Source organism: Mesoplodon densirostris, chromosome 3, assembly GCF_025265405.1.
Source record: "Mesoplodon densirostris isolate mMesDen1 chromosome 3, mMesDen1 primary haplotype, whole genome shotgun sequence".
NCBI classification, from domain to species: Eukaryota; Metazoa; Chordata; class Mammalia; order Artiodactyla; family Ziphiidae; genus Mesoplodon; species Mesoplodon densirostris.
Window position 1 is genome coordinate 23,777,479 of NC_082663.1, and position 15,626 is coordinate 23,793,104.

The following is a 15,626-nucleotide window of genomic DNA, read 5'->3' on the forward strand; positions in this document are numbered from 1 at the left end:
ATTAAAGAAATTGACTTTATAAATTAAAAACATTACTATTTCATCAACGAAAACAGATTATTCTTTGGAAAAGTGTAATCATCAAAACCAATGTTACCCATTTGCCTGGGTTCAATGGGCTTGGTTTAAACTTAGCTTTCTTTGTGAATTTTTAACAATAAAAGATTAAAAAAATGATAGGGTATGGCTGACAGACTTAAAATATGCTATAAATGTGGGGGATGGGCAGTGGACAAACTAAAGTTCACAGTGCTATGTTTCCCATAATAGCATTTAAGTAGCCTGGAAGAGTTCTCTTGGTAGGCTTGTGCGATGTATTTCGAAGCAACGTCTAAGCGTCAAACAGAACTGACCTAAAGCGGATGATGTATGGGAGCAAATGGTTGTTGATTGGCATTATATTATTCAATTAAAGAATAATTTACATTAAAATATACATCATTATACTTTGATTGTGATAGAAAGGAAGAAATAAAGCTACTTTTTCTCTAACACTAAATCTGAATTTTCTTCAGGCTTCCTATAAATCACTGGCAAATATTGCAATACCTTTCTCCATGACCCATGCATGTTTGTGGAACATTTTGTCAAATATCTTTGAGAGTTCATTTGAAATTCTAGCTAAATATTTTGGTTGGATTTAGCATCAAGTGCAATTAGATATGTAAATTAAGATAGGTTGAAGCTTCATCTATATGCCTAAGCTTTAGATGATTACATTTATTTCTTCTTTTATTTTTATTCAGATAATTATTTAGCTTGGAAAATTCATTATGATACTTTTATAGTTTTATATATTTCTATGAAATCCACTTTTATTTTATTATTTTTTTAATTTTTAATAGATTTTTAACATATTTATTAGAGTATAATTGCTTTACAATGGTGTGTTAGTTTCTGCTTTATAACAAACTGAATCCACTTTTATTTTATATGTTTATATTTTCAAGTTTTAATGATCTGAGTTAATTAGTATAATGGCTAATTTCCTCACAGCAATATTCTTTATATTTATGCCTTTTCTAATGATAGTAGACTGTTCAGATGTGATGTTCTTTAGTTAAAGAACTTTCAGAATCTAAGATATAATTTTTGAAGTGGAATCTTAAGTTAATTTTGATTCAGAGTTCCATACTTTATTCATTATTATCATACATTAATACACTGGGTAATTATTCTAATTCCCAAATGAGTAATTCAGTGTTTCTGTAGCATTAGAATGATGTAAGTAGGTTTTAAATCTTATCTCAACATTCTTAATTTCATGGATGGTTTAGATATGTCCCAAGTTCAAGGGTTTAGAAAATCTCTGAGTAATAAATCTTCAGATCTTGCTCTCTATAAACTTTTGGATCTGTTTTACTATTTATAAATATATCTAATGATGAATTTATACTTTGCAGTGATTTCTATGTATACTGAAGACTGAAAATGTTTAGGCTTTGGTAATATTTTAGAAATAGTGAATAAGATAAAAAAGAATGTGACTGCGAATTTTGTTATTTGTGAGGGAGATTTTGTGAATTTTCCTGCCATTAAAATTCATAATTTGGATTATCTCCCTTAAATCATCATTTTTGCTTAAACTCAAAAAGCTTTTCTTTGGGGAAATGCAACTGTCAGTATCTCAGCTTCATATGATTCCATGAATATAATGGAAAGCTGAACATCTTCTTAGTTTTTTTTTTTTAGTATAACTAAAAATAAAGGAAAAAAGGAACTTGGAAAATTGTTTCAGCAAACCTTGCCTAAAAATGATGTATTTGGTGAATTGCAGACAAAATTTTGTGTGTGCTATCAATGGTGTTTATCACAAATAAAAATTAATATATTATATAAATATAAGGTCTGAAACTTTTATTTTATGTTCTTTCCTAACCATCTAAGATAAACTTCATTAAACAAATATTATCATGTCATTATATGATTAAGATATTATTCTTTAGTCCTTATTTCTAATTGTTCCTGAGAAATTAAAGATATCCACATTTTTTGGCCATCCTTCCATTAAGACACTGGACCTGTGTCTTATACAAATTACATCTATTATGAGATATAAATGTATTTCCAATGAAATGAAGGTAATGAAAAATGGCAGTTGACTGTCATAGTTTGGACTGTTATAACAAAATACCAAAAATGGAGACAGAATTTATTTCTCACAGTTCTGGAGGCTGGAAGTCTGAGATCAAGGTGCCAGCATGGCTGAGTTCCAGGGATAGACCTTTTCTGGGTGGCAGGCAGCTGACTGCTTGTTGTATGCTCACATAGGAGAAAAGAGAGCTATCTAGTTCTATATGCTTTTAAGGAATGGGCACAAACAGAACAATCACATACTGTTGGTTGAAAATCTCAAACACACTTACCCACTCTGCTACTATTTACTAAAACATAATAAACATATAATCTATGACCGAACAATTCCACATCTGGTATATATCCAAAAAGTTGTAGAAACTATGTTTAGCAAAAAAATTACATAAAAACTGTCATTGCAGCATTATTTATAATAGCCAAAAATGGCAATAAATTCCTGTCAGCAATAGAATGGACTTATTATTATATGATTAAATAGTGGAATATTATGCAGCATTGAAAATAAATGATTTATAAATTTAGAAAACAATATAGATAGAACTCATAAATACAACAGAGCAAAATAACTCAAACACCAAAGTGTATAAACTTATATAAAGTTCAAAAGTGGGCAAAACAAGTCCATAGTTTAAAAAACCAGAAAGGTAACCAGTAGGAACTAGACAGGAACTCAAGGAACTTCTAGATTAGTGATAACGTTTCTAAATGTGTGTACTGTTTACATCAGTAGTTTGTGAAAATTCAGCAAGCTCTATACTTGTGATATGTTTGGTTTTCTGTATGTATACTACATGTGTTATGCTTCAATATTTTTTTAAAAAACTGAGGTTATGAGGCATCCAGGTGGGAATAAATTGTTCTTCATTTGTGTTTGAAGAATTCAGGTATAAGCCATAGGTATTTCTTGGTCTTAAAATGCAGAAGATAATATCTGTTCAAATATGATTTATTAACCATGTGCTTTGTAGACCTCAGTTGCAGGAAAAATGAATCTATTAAAAATACTACACTTATTCATTCAACAACTGTTTTAAAAAGACTTCTAGTATTTCTAAAAACAATGCATATTTATTCAGTAATGGTAATAATAATTAACAATAGTACTAATAATAGTAATAGATTTGATTAGTATTTATTAAACATTAATATTTGGTATGAACTGTGAGATAGCAAAGGTTTTCTGGTAATTTGTTATGTAATAATAAACACCTGATAAAGATTTTGGTACCCATAAGTAGCACTAACAAACACCTAAACTATGGAAGTCATTTTGGGAATGAGCAAAGAGCACTCAGGAAACTCTAAAAAGTCAAAATGTTTAGAAAACACCATAGAATTTTAGATTTGAAGAAGTTGCTAATGAGGGCTTAAATAACAGTGACACATATCTTATTAAAATGGAAAGAAAGGGGATTCTTGTTATGCACTGGCATAATATTTAGATGGAGTATAGCAAATCCACTTACTCAACTGAGTGTATCTATCTAATATTGTAACTAAAATCTTGAAGATGACTTCTTGCTTCTTATGGTAAAATGTGAGACAAGGTAGAAAAATTGAAGAAATAATTATTATATAAAAGGGAGTTAGACTCAATAGTTTTGAATATCCTCCACTTATTCAGATGGTATTTCATACTAAAATAAATAAATGACTTTCAAGCAATGTTCATATCCAAAGCACTGCAAGAAAAATATGGTCTAAAGATGAAGCCAAAGATGAAAGTCCTCTAAAGATTTTACAGATATACATCACAGATCCTCTCAATCAAACAGTAGGTCTTTTAAGAAGAAGGAGAGCATTGTCTCTCAGCAGAAGGTCAAGGCAGAGAGGGGTTTATGCTGAAAAGATATGCAGATGAGACTTTTGTCAAATTCAGTAGATCCCAAGAATATTCACAGAAGATCCACAAATGTCTTAAAAGATTTACACATGCAGAAGTATCCCTATCATTTACTGATTGAGACAAAACCAGTAAAGGATAAAGTCCTTTGGATTCCCTGAATTATACTGGCAGGAAGTAGGCTGAAATTGCTACTCAGCTGCCAACACAAGCTAAAAAATATAATGGAAAAGGACCAATAACTCAGAGAGCAGTACTAAGATTCCAAAGGTAGGCACAAAAGCAATGGAGAGTGATTCCAGAGAATTGCAACCTAGTCAAAAAACTTCCAACATTGGAGAGCAGAATTGGTATGGTCCAGTGATTCCTTTGTCCCTCTAATTGTTTGCATTTTTAAATAAGAATGTTTATAACAGTTATCCTATGTCTACCCAACCATTTTCTATTGAGTGCGTGAGAAGGCAGATAACTTGTCTCCATACTTTCACAGGTAGAGATCAAGTATTCAAGAAGTACTTAAGCAGTCAGGGAGCCTCATTCACACCTGAACCTGATATAGAAAACAAGATTCTGGATTTTAAGCAGATGCTATTTGAAAACTTTCAAAAGAGGTGAGTGTATCTTGCATGTGGGAAGCACATGAATCATGGGGGCCAGAGGGCAGACTGTGTTAGGCAACCTTTTAAGTGGTCCTCAGTTCTTCCACCTCCTCATCTTTACAGCCTTGTGTAATTACACTCCTTTACTTTTATTCAGCTATTGAATACTAATATGTTGTAATTTCAGTAATACATGATACTAGACTATGTTGAAAGATTTGAATGAGGGAAAAAGAAAAGGAAAGAAAAGAAATGAAGAGGAAAATTACCCATAAATCTATCACCTAAACCAACACCCTTTAAATGTCTCATGGATTTCCTGCCATTCAACTTTCTATGTGTCATTTTCTCTCTTTTAAAATGGTCATAAGATGTTCACAAAATGCTGATAAACGTTTTGTATTTCATCAAATTGCTGGCAATTTTATGCAGTTGTATGTAATTCTATAGGTAGCATAATAGTGCATAATACTTTCTTTTTGGTAGGTAAGATTTTGTTTATTTTTAGATATGACATATAAACTCAAAGTAGTATTACTTGGTCTAATGTTATTAATATATGGAGGCTCTTATTCAATCCCTTATCACTAGATGCATAGGTGTGTATGAAATTATTCAATTAGTAAATTATTGTTAGAGTATAAATATAAAATGCCATAGTCTATGAGTTTCTATGGGTTATCCTGTCACCAAACTCTTTGAGGAATATTCCTAAAATATCTCCAAATTAGACCTAGAAATGCCTTCAATATTTTTAATTAGAAAGTAGATTATAGAAACATGCCAAAGGCATTATGGGAAAAGTCTGGGTTACCAAAGTGAGTGGGTGATATAATATTTTGTTAATATAATTTGTCTATAAATACAGATATTTTTGATATGCCTTGAAAACTTCTCTGAGCTAAATTCAAAACTAGATAGAAAAAAAAAGTTTTATACAAGAAAAGCTTTATTAAAATATAGCCTATACTTTTGAAGTTCATAGTGTAAAGTTCAATATTTATTTGAGTCTGTAAGCTTGGTATGCTTATAAAAATAATCTGTCACATTATAATCACATCTAACACATTTCACTAATTGTGTCTTTAAGGCTTAATAGAGTTATTTTTTTTCCCCTAAAGCATTCAACTTTGACAACATTAATGAGATCAGACTTAATTTGCAACAGATTCAGTGAAATGAAAAATTAGGTGAGCTTGATTTAACACAGTTGGCCAAAAGGCCAAATTAAATTCTTTTTTAGGCACATTCAATGTCTCTATCCTGTCCTCTTAAGACCTGATACACTTGTAGTTTGTTCCAACAGTTATGTTTTTAATTATTATAGCTTTGTATGCATCTCTGATGACATTAACTAGCTATGAATTTGGGCCGGTTGTCTCACCTCTCTGTGACTCAGTTTCTTATTTTGTATGATGGAAATAATACTTACCTTGCTTTACTTTTGAGAGGATTAAAATAAATGACTCCATCATATTGCTTAGCAGAGTACCTCTTACATGACAAGCACTTAAATAATATTGAGATATCATTATAATCATTTTTCTATTTAATTATTTGCTTAATTATCCTACCCCCTGTCCTATTTCTCTCTTTCATCTTCTTAGGCTAATGTTTCATAATGCCATTTATCAATGTTTTCTTCCATGAAATGTCCATGTCCATTGTCCATTGTTGGCCTGTTCTTTATTTAGATAGGTTTATGAATTCAATTTATTTATAGTCATACTTCACAGACTGAAAACTAGTTTGTCTTTTTCAGATGATCTTTTATGTGTAAAGTTTATTTATTGAATGAGCAGGAGTAGTAAGCCAGCAGAAGTCAACTTTAATTTTTATTGTTCTCACTCTTCTTTTAAATTGCTCTGCCAAATCATCCTTCCCTGACTCAAGAAACTCAGGCATATCCCTTAATTTTTCTTCTTAACTTCATTTACTGACATGCTATATCATTCTCAGAAATTAAAGAGCACAGTCAAGTCTAATATTAAAGTGTCAATTTTTCCTCCAGTTTTTCTTTCTTTTTTCCCCCCACACTCACATAATTCCACTGGGACTTAGTATTATGCCTACAGTTAGGAGTGTGTGAGACATGTCAGGATTAGCATGTTTATCCCATTTTCATTTTTATTCTTTCTCTCCTTTTACTTTTAGGCTCCAGATCCTGGGGTGGTAACAGGAAGGAAAGGGAAGGAGAAGTAAAGAGTTTGGTTAAAATCTGATGCTGGAGACTTCTTTAGTGCTCTGCTTCATAGGACTGTTCTGCAAACTTTTGAAGGCATGTTTGAGAATTTTCCACTGCATTTCTTTCTGATACAAGTGGTTGAATTTCTTTTTGATTACCTTTCCTGAACACATCCCAAGAGTCTTTTTGCTGAGATGATTCATGTTGTCACTTAGTTCAGTTGGGCCAGAGTATTTTCAAGGTAAATCAAACTCAGCTACCTTCCATGAGGTCCACCTGAATCTGAAGAAGACCTACCCAAATCTGGAAGGACAGGTTGCTCTCTCTCTGAATTCTGTCCTCATAGATGGCCACATTAAGTCCCTTAGCTGTAGAATGATCCAAGAAGGGGTGTGGTTGTAGTCAACAATCTCCAGTGGGCAGAGGTCATGTTTTCCTGTTTCTTCTCTTCAAATCACTTCCTTTCTCAGTTGGAGGTGAGGAGGAAGGAAGCAGGCATTCACACATCCCGATGAAAAGGAGGGAATAAAAATTCTTAGCAGTCAACCCACATTTCCCAAATAAATGTCCACCATTTAAACTTTTTTGATCAACATTCTTAATTATTTTACATACTCTCGAGTGAAAGACATGACTATCACCTGACCTTGTAGCACCATTTCTTCTAATCCTAAGGCTCTCAACCAAAATTTGGAAACAACAGAGACATTTCACTTAATATCCTATTCTTTCCCTCATTCATTATATATTCAATTCATAATTTTAGTCTGAGCACTAATTCTTATTTCCATTATTTCCAAATATTTGGGAGAGAACATTTTATTACACACCTCCTGATACTGATAATAATTAACTGTTTTTAGTTATAATTCAGTCACTAATTAGCTGAATTATCCAAGGCAAGTTAATAATATAGAGAAGTATTAAAGCACAAGAGCCCCGAATCTGGTCTAATTCATATATCAAGCTGAACTTGCTCAGTTTTCATTCTTGTTTCACTTATAAATTGTGTGACCTTAGAGTATTTAATCTCTCTATACTTTAGTGTCATATTTTGTACACTGAGAATAATAAGGCCACATAAATTGTAATAATTATCTCAGGACATGAATGTTAATCCTTTAGTTCAGTGTATGGCACAACATAAACCCTCAGCACATCATGAACATTCATAGTTTCCTTGAAAACCCCCCCTCTGACTACTGTCCCCTTCACGTCCCTTTTGTGAAATTCCCTACTGTGTGCAGCAATGAGGACAGTGCTGCCTTCAGAACCACAGGAAGATGCTGTTCCCAGCTCCTGCTCTGAATACAGTCACAAGGCAGACATGTGTTGTAGAGGGAGGGCCAACAACTCCTTTTTCTGGTACTTTGGAGAAGAAGAGGAGCAAGGAAGAAAAGTCATTGCAGAGGTAAAGGTTGTAGCGACCACCACATGAACACTTGTCTTCTGTTCTTGCTGTTGAGCTCCAGGTAGTCAGTTCTCCTGGCATCTGCCTCCAGTCTCCTGTCCTTCCTCTAAACTTTGATTTTCTCTCAAACATAGAATCATTTTCTGAGGCATACAATTAAGAGTCCTGAGAGCCTCAATCATCATTAGTGTTTTTCTTATTTCTGCCTTCAATTTTCTTGTGAAAAAAAGGTATGAATTAGAAGAACATTCAAAATTTAATATTTTAGGCAGATAAATTGTTCTTATAACTGCATCAATGTCTCTTCCTAACCTCTTTGCTGTTCCCCTTTCTCTGTGAATCTTTTTAGTAAAAATGTCCTCAAATTCTAGTCTTAGCTCCTTCTCTTCTTTTCTGCCACATATTTTTCTTTGGCATTGACTTCCAGTGGGTGTTTTTTAAAAAATATCTATATTTCCAACCTGCGTTTCATATCTATATTTATATTTTCAGAAATTACAGAATGCTTATATCTGGATATTTAGCAAATACATAAAATAAATATTACTCCATTTGATTGTACCTCTTTCTTCCACAAATATTTTCTTTCCAGTGCATTCTCTATCTTGTATTCTGTCAGTGACAGACAGGAAATTTTACATGTATTTTCCTCAAATTTCCACAGGCAATTACTTGCAAATCCTAGTGATGCAACTTGACAGATATTTTTACTTCATCCTTCCCTTTGCAATAATACTGTTGCCTTAATTTGGAGCCCATTTTTTCCTTCTTGAATTGTTGGGATGAGTCCTTACCAATTTTCTTGCCTCCAATGTCTACTTATTCATGATACATGAATTATACAGTTTGCTACCAGATTAAGTCTTTTAAGTAGAAATCTAAACTTAGCTATTTTTTTTCAATTTTCCTCAAACACCTTCAACGACCTCAGGCTACATATGTAAGAGCTCACTTATGCAAACAAAGTCGTAAGTACTTTTAGTTAATTATTAACTGGAAAGAAAATAATTTTTATTGTTATATAATCACAAATACACATGGAATTCCTTTCCACCATCACACAGTTGGAAAGTCCCATCTTTCATTCTGTTTTTTATCCTTCTGGCTCTCCTTCTTCTCTCCACTTCCACAATCTCCATAACCCTTTCTGCTTTTAAGCCATACTTCTAGGTTCCACATTCCATCCTAAAACAGTGGAGCTATATTTCTATGTCTTGGACATATTTCTTGGTTTCATTTTCTTGGGGCAAAAACAAAATCTTAGTGTATATAGATAGAGCTGACATTAGAATTTTTACAGTCTTCAGAATCTTCAATCACATTATTTTCTTGCTAATGTTTTCCTATAAGACAATTGAATATTTATTTCAGCTAACAAAGTCTCTGTATTGCTAATCAAATATCCTTCCCAGTAGTGGTAAGTAGTGTCATAAAAGAGAGTGAAGGTAAAAATCCCATAGTTATAGGTATAGAGTGATATTAAGTTACTTGTGCTGATATTTAACTCTGACCATGATATATTTTCTAATTTATTTTTCTACCACAATATCTGGTGGCAGAGACTGCAAATTGTCTTCACATATCTCCTGTATTTATAGATCTTCTTTATAGCTCTTCTTTAAAGATTTTTGTTTAAGGCTACAATTTTACAACCCATAAGATTCAATCCAGAGTCTCTCTTATGTTTATATATTCAATGTGACTAAGATTTGGACTATGTGATGGAAATAGAGCTGTGGATGGGATTTCTAAAAATTCTCTTTATAAGAAGTGTTACCTCTGTTCTTTTTAAATATTTTTTAACTTCCCTTATTCTTCTAGGCTGTTAAGAGGCCAAAATGATAAACTCCAGTAACCTTCTTGAACCAAGAGATGATTTTTGTATTCTGAATCTGGTTTATAAAGACAGCAGAGCATAGAGATAGAAGAACCCTGAGTCCCTCTAGAAACCACTATATCAGTTCTGGACTGCTATCTTCAGAATATTTTTTACATGATAGAAAAATGGATTTGTATTTCTTCTCAACAATATTCTATTGACCTGACCCCAATACTAAATATTATATCTTCCCCATTCCTCCATCTACTTTCTCACTATCCTTGTTATATATGCAATAGATACACACATAAATGAAAACACAGTGGTAGGCTGGAGCCAGTTTATATACAGTCAACTGGGTGCATCTCATCCCAATTCTGTATTCAGTAACATCACGTTGGCAGCTTGAAATCAGACATCATTGGCATTTATACCAGAGAACCTAGCTAACAAGACAAATCGGATCTTTCATTCATATTTTAAAAATCTTAGACCACAGTTGTTAAACCCAGAACACTGCTACACTGCTGTGTACACACACACACACACATACACGTGCATGTGCACACACACACACACACGGCCCAAACCAAGCCTATCATTCTTGGTTTGTCGAATGTATTTTCCCATTTCTTTGTTCTCATTCTATTCATCTTCCCTCGGAAGACCTTGCATCTGTCCTTTGTCCATGTCACCACATCATTCTCTGCCTAGTAAATACCAACTTATTTTTTAAGACCTTGACAAGGGTAATCACTTTATGTTTCCACATTTAACCGTTTGTCTCAGAATTAAATTCACCTTGCTTGTTCTCCTGTTGCAATTTCTTTATTTCACTACATTACTCATTAGAGTTTTCTTTGCATTATTATCCTTCCACCCTGCTGTCAGTAAATTGAGATCTCCTGGAGGGCAGAGAAAGTCTATCACTCCTTTTTACGTTACTCAAATTGCCTAGCAAAATTCATTGCACTCACTTGAAAATGAACAGAAGATTGCTGAGCTTAATTGGCTTTATTATTAGTTTGAAAGCATCTGTGGATGAAGAATATTTTGTTACTTTTCTTAGAACTCCCTAATATAGTGCTGGTTTTACAGAAAGGAAAGTATATATTTCTTTTGTTATTATTTTATTTAAGTTCCTCAAGTGAGTCAATATTATATAACATAATTTCTTAATAAAAAAGACCAAGCAAACATATTTGTCTCTGAAATTATTTTCTCTGACTTTTGAAGTCATAACTTTCCTCATGTTCTAATTCATTTTTATTCTGTATCAGATATGTGATTCAATTTTACACATGTACTGTGTGATAATAAAATAAAAGGTGAAACTATCCAGAACACTGTTCTTTACACCTGGTTTCTAACTGTATTTACTAAGCAATTGTTTAAAAACATAAAAATAATTTCAGTAAATGTTAGATAACATTGTATACTTTGTACAAATTTTGCATCATATTTTTTGAGTGAATTTTTAATGTTTTTTTTCTCTTTCAATCATTTGCTTCCAGTAGAAAATTTATAATCTACTAAGTGAGACACAGAAATTACGTATTTTATTTAGTTAAGTGACAGGTAATATTTTGAATATATATATACACACATATACATAATATTGAAATAGTAAGATATTATACCTATGCATCAGTGTTTTATTACATCTGAAATTTTTAAGAGTCATCATGCATGGCCTTTATGAATATGGGCTTTAAAATATCCATCACTCAATATGTTTGTGTGTGAAATCATTTTTAATAAATAGATAAAAGGAAAATATGAGATTAATTCAGAATCTGCAATTAACTAGTTTTGTGACTAGACTTGCCTGAGATTCCTGAAATTGTCCCTTTTCTCCTATATTTGAACATGCTTAGTTTTAGATTTAAAAGATGCAAGTACTTTATAGGCAATATATAAAGAGATAATGATTATGCAAAGAAGTCATTTCAGGAAATATATTTCCATAAATTCACAAGCTGTAATTTTTTTTTTTTTTTACAAAAAGTGAGGTAGGCAAGGACTATGCTGCTAAAATATTTTATCACTAAGGAATCTTTATTGTCTTTCTGATGGTAAATAAGATTAGTATCTTTTCCAGAAAGGCTAATCTTTAGCATGCTCACAAGATTATATTGAGGTTATTCCTCTTCCCAGAGAGCCCTGATAGTTAAGGCATGAGTTTAAATCCTGCATACACCTGGCCTTAAAATAGGAGGATTATCCTAGATTATGTTACTGAGTCCAAGGTAATCACATGAGCCTTTAAAAGCAGAAGAGGAAGGCAGGAGGCAGTCGCAAAGATTTGGTAGAAGGGTTATAGCAGACATTGGAGGGTGAGAGGGATTTGAGCACTTATTGTTGTAGGGTAATCATATAAAAAACATGAGTAGGAATGCAGGCAGAAGCAAAGACTGAGCCATGGCTGACAGCCACTGAGGAAATGGTGACATAAGTCATACAACTCGAAGAACCAGAACTGGACCAATAACCTGAATGAGCTTAGAAGCAGGTGCCATTCAACACCTCCCCATAAAGGCCTAGCTGGAATACATCTTGATCTTGGCTTTTTGAGATGAGGAGTAGAGAAACTAGTCCAATCAGCCAGGGCTTGTGACCTACAGAAGTGTGAGATAATAAATTTGTGTTATTTTAAGTCACTAATTTCATGGTAATTTGTTAAGGCAGCAATAAAGAACTAGTGCAATGTCAAAAACTGAACTTATTTTCTTACTACTCCCTTCACCCATTTCTCAACTCTTTCTTCTTTTTGCTTTTCCAATATGATTCACCCAATTTCTGGAGACAAAAACAAGATCATTTTAATTTGGTTCATTAGATCCTTAACCAACTGTAAAATCCCATCAGTAATAACACTGAAACTTTTTTTTTAAATTTTTAGTAAGGAGATTGTTTTCTTTATTCTTTGGCCTCTCTCCCCCACTTTTCTTTGAGCTAACCATCTCTCTGTTCCTCCCTCTTTTAATCACCTCCCTGTAATCACCACTCTCCACACATTGTCCTACCAGCCAGTGGGGAAAACCTTGTCCAGGGCCAAGAGAAGTAGGAGGCAAGACAGAGACCACACTCCACTTTTATATGGTGCCTCCTCAGCCTCTAGTGGGTGTGGAGTCACACTCCAACCAAGTTCACCCAGGCTGGAGGAGACCAGGACTGACTATGGAGGAGGAGACCAGGACTGACGTGCTTTGGGGGGTGGTTAAAAGTTTGTCACTTTTGGAGTGTGAAAGGAGGGAAGGTTCTTTCCCAGGACCCAGTGTCATTATCCTTCCACCCAGGAATTGTGAGCCCAAGTTCATCCATATCCAGACTTGAGGGCTACACAGGAGAGAAAGGTAAAGAACCCATGCCACCAAATACCCAAACTTGCCTAAACCTTTGATGAATTGTTGGATGCAGTTGCTGTGAAAAAAAAATGGAGATTCTCTCCACATCACTACCTCCAGTTTGCTAGTTTTGAGGCTCTGTGGAGAGACAATGGCCAGCGGGCAGCCCGCAAGCAAAATGTCAGCAGGCAGCATTGTTCCCTTCTCTTCTGCCCCTGATAGTTAGGCAGGTTGGCCCCGTGCACATACCACTACAGCTGCCAGAACCACATTATCCCAGCTGAAACATTTTTTGATTCACTCAACTTCTTTCCTCCGTCCACTCTGCAAGTCCATTCACCATCTTCCTTTTCCTTAATATCTAAAACATATTCTTTCTTTCTTTGCTGTCTCTGTTTACAATCTGAAAAATTATTTTCTGCTCTGCAGTCAGAGTAAAAATTGTGAAATGTAATCATACATCTCCTCCATATATAATATTCTGGTATTGACTGAAGGTTAAAAATGATAACTCCTTAACATGGCTTATAAGGCCCTCCATTAACAGTTTTGTAAGAAAGTATCAGTAGAAATCCATACAACGGACCTTACTCCCACATTCAAAACAGAGAGTCTTAATCAAAGCCACACCCAAGGAGTGAAGGGTGGAGTAAGAGTTTAACACCACCAGCAGAGATTAAAAGAATATAGCATTGTGGTTTCTGTCATATCCATATTCAACTTATATATCTTCTCCCCACCAAAACAGGACAAACAAACAAACAAACCAAAAACAATGACTTTGCCATAGTGAACATGCTTCTGAATAACTACCAGACAAGGGCAGCTCTTTTCTCTTAAAAGCTGTCCACATGGGAAGGGAATCAAGTCAATGAACATGACTCTCAGTGTCCATCAGTCACTCCAGTGACTGGATAGTGAGTGATGGTCTCACTCCAGTAACTACGCCTTCACAATTGACATCATCCTGCTTTTACCTGTGAAAGGCCACTGATCCCTGAAGTTCATAGTTTCCAACCCTGCAAAAGATAGCAGCATGCTCTGCTCATAAAGACTGCTTTTACAGTATAGTTCTCCAAAACCTCAGTAAGTAATGAATCCAGGGGTGAGTGTGTATGTGTGTGTAGGAGGGAGTTAGTTTTCGATATCAACTGGTGGTCTCTTCTTTTGACAGGGTAGAGTGATCTGGGCATCAGTAAATGACTTGGCTATTAGGAACAGTCCTTGAAAAATTAAGGACAAGTTTAAGAAAAAGTGATGTGGATGGTTGTATGGAGAGAACACAAAATGTGAGAATTTTGTTTCTTATGTTAATGCTCATCAGAAAAAAATATCCATCCCAAAAGAGGCTCTCAGCGATCAAAAGGACAGGTATATAATCCTATGACCATAAACATTTGGCCATAATGGAAATGCAGAAATGCAAATGTGTCTTTTCATGCCTGTCATTTCCATCCCATCTTACACTTCACTTATATTTTGCTATCCGTTTTACATTCAATCTCTAGAGAAGTATATTTAGTAAACAATAACTATTATTTTTATTCTTCCTTAATGTGTCCAACTTTGCCTGACCCTTTAAATTTTTGCAGACTAATGTCTTAAGTTCTTTATAGATTATTCATAAATATTGTTCAATGAATATTTTGGATGAGGGTAATGTCTAAGGTGACCTTCAATTTCAAATATAAAATTCAATAAGTAATTTTTTTATAGAAAAGCTAAACATTTGGTTTAGATTCCATACTTCCATACATAAAGACTAGTTCAACTACTGCCATGGGGGATACCCCAATTTAGCATGAAGAGAAAGCAATACTGTGCCTTCAATATAGTAATATTTTTGAAAGTGAATGATTTCATCAGACCTCTCCCCTTGTGAAAGGGACCGAAATTTGACACAAATTTTTAATATGAGTCTGCTTTTTCCTGACTGTATTGTCTCTGAAAAACACCACCATTTGAAGACTTAAAGAATCCTTGATCTTTTTCTGTGATACTTTGCATAACTTTGCCTAGAAATAATTAACTCTAATATCAAAGGATGTGCTCCAATGGATACATGACCACAGAATCCACATATATTACTACATACAATATCACGGGAAACTTCCAGCCTAATAGTATGCTCAAATAGTATGCCGACAGCTCAGTTAAGACAATGGGTCTCAGAAAATCTCTGCAAGGGTTCTATCTCTCTGCCAGATGCTGAAACAACAGGCAATATATGGTGCAGTCACTTCAGTAGCTATTAGAAACAGTTCCAGGAGCCAGAAAATGGCTTATTGTCACTGTAACTTTAGTATCTGCAAGATTTGAGGTCCT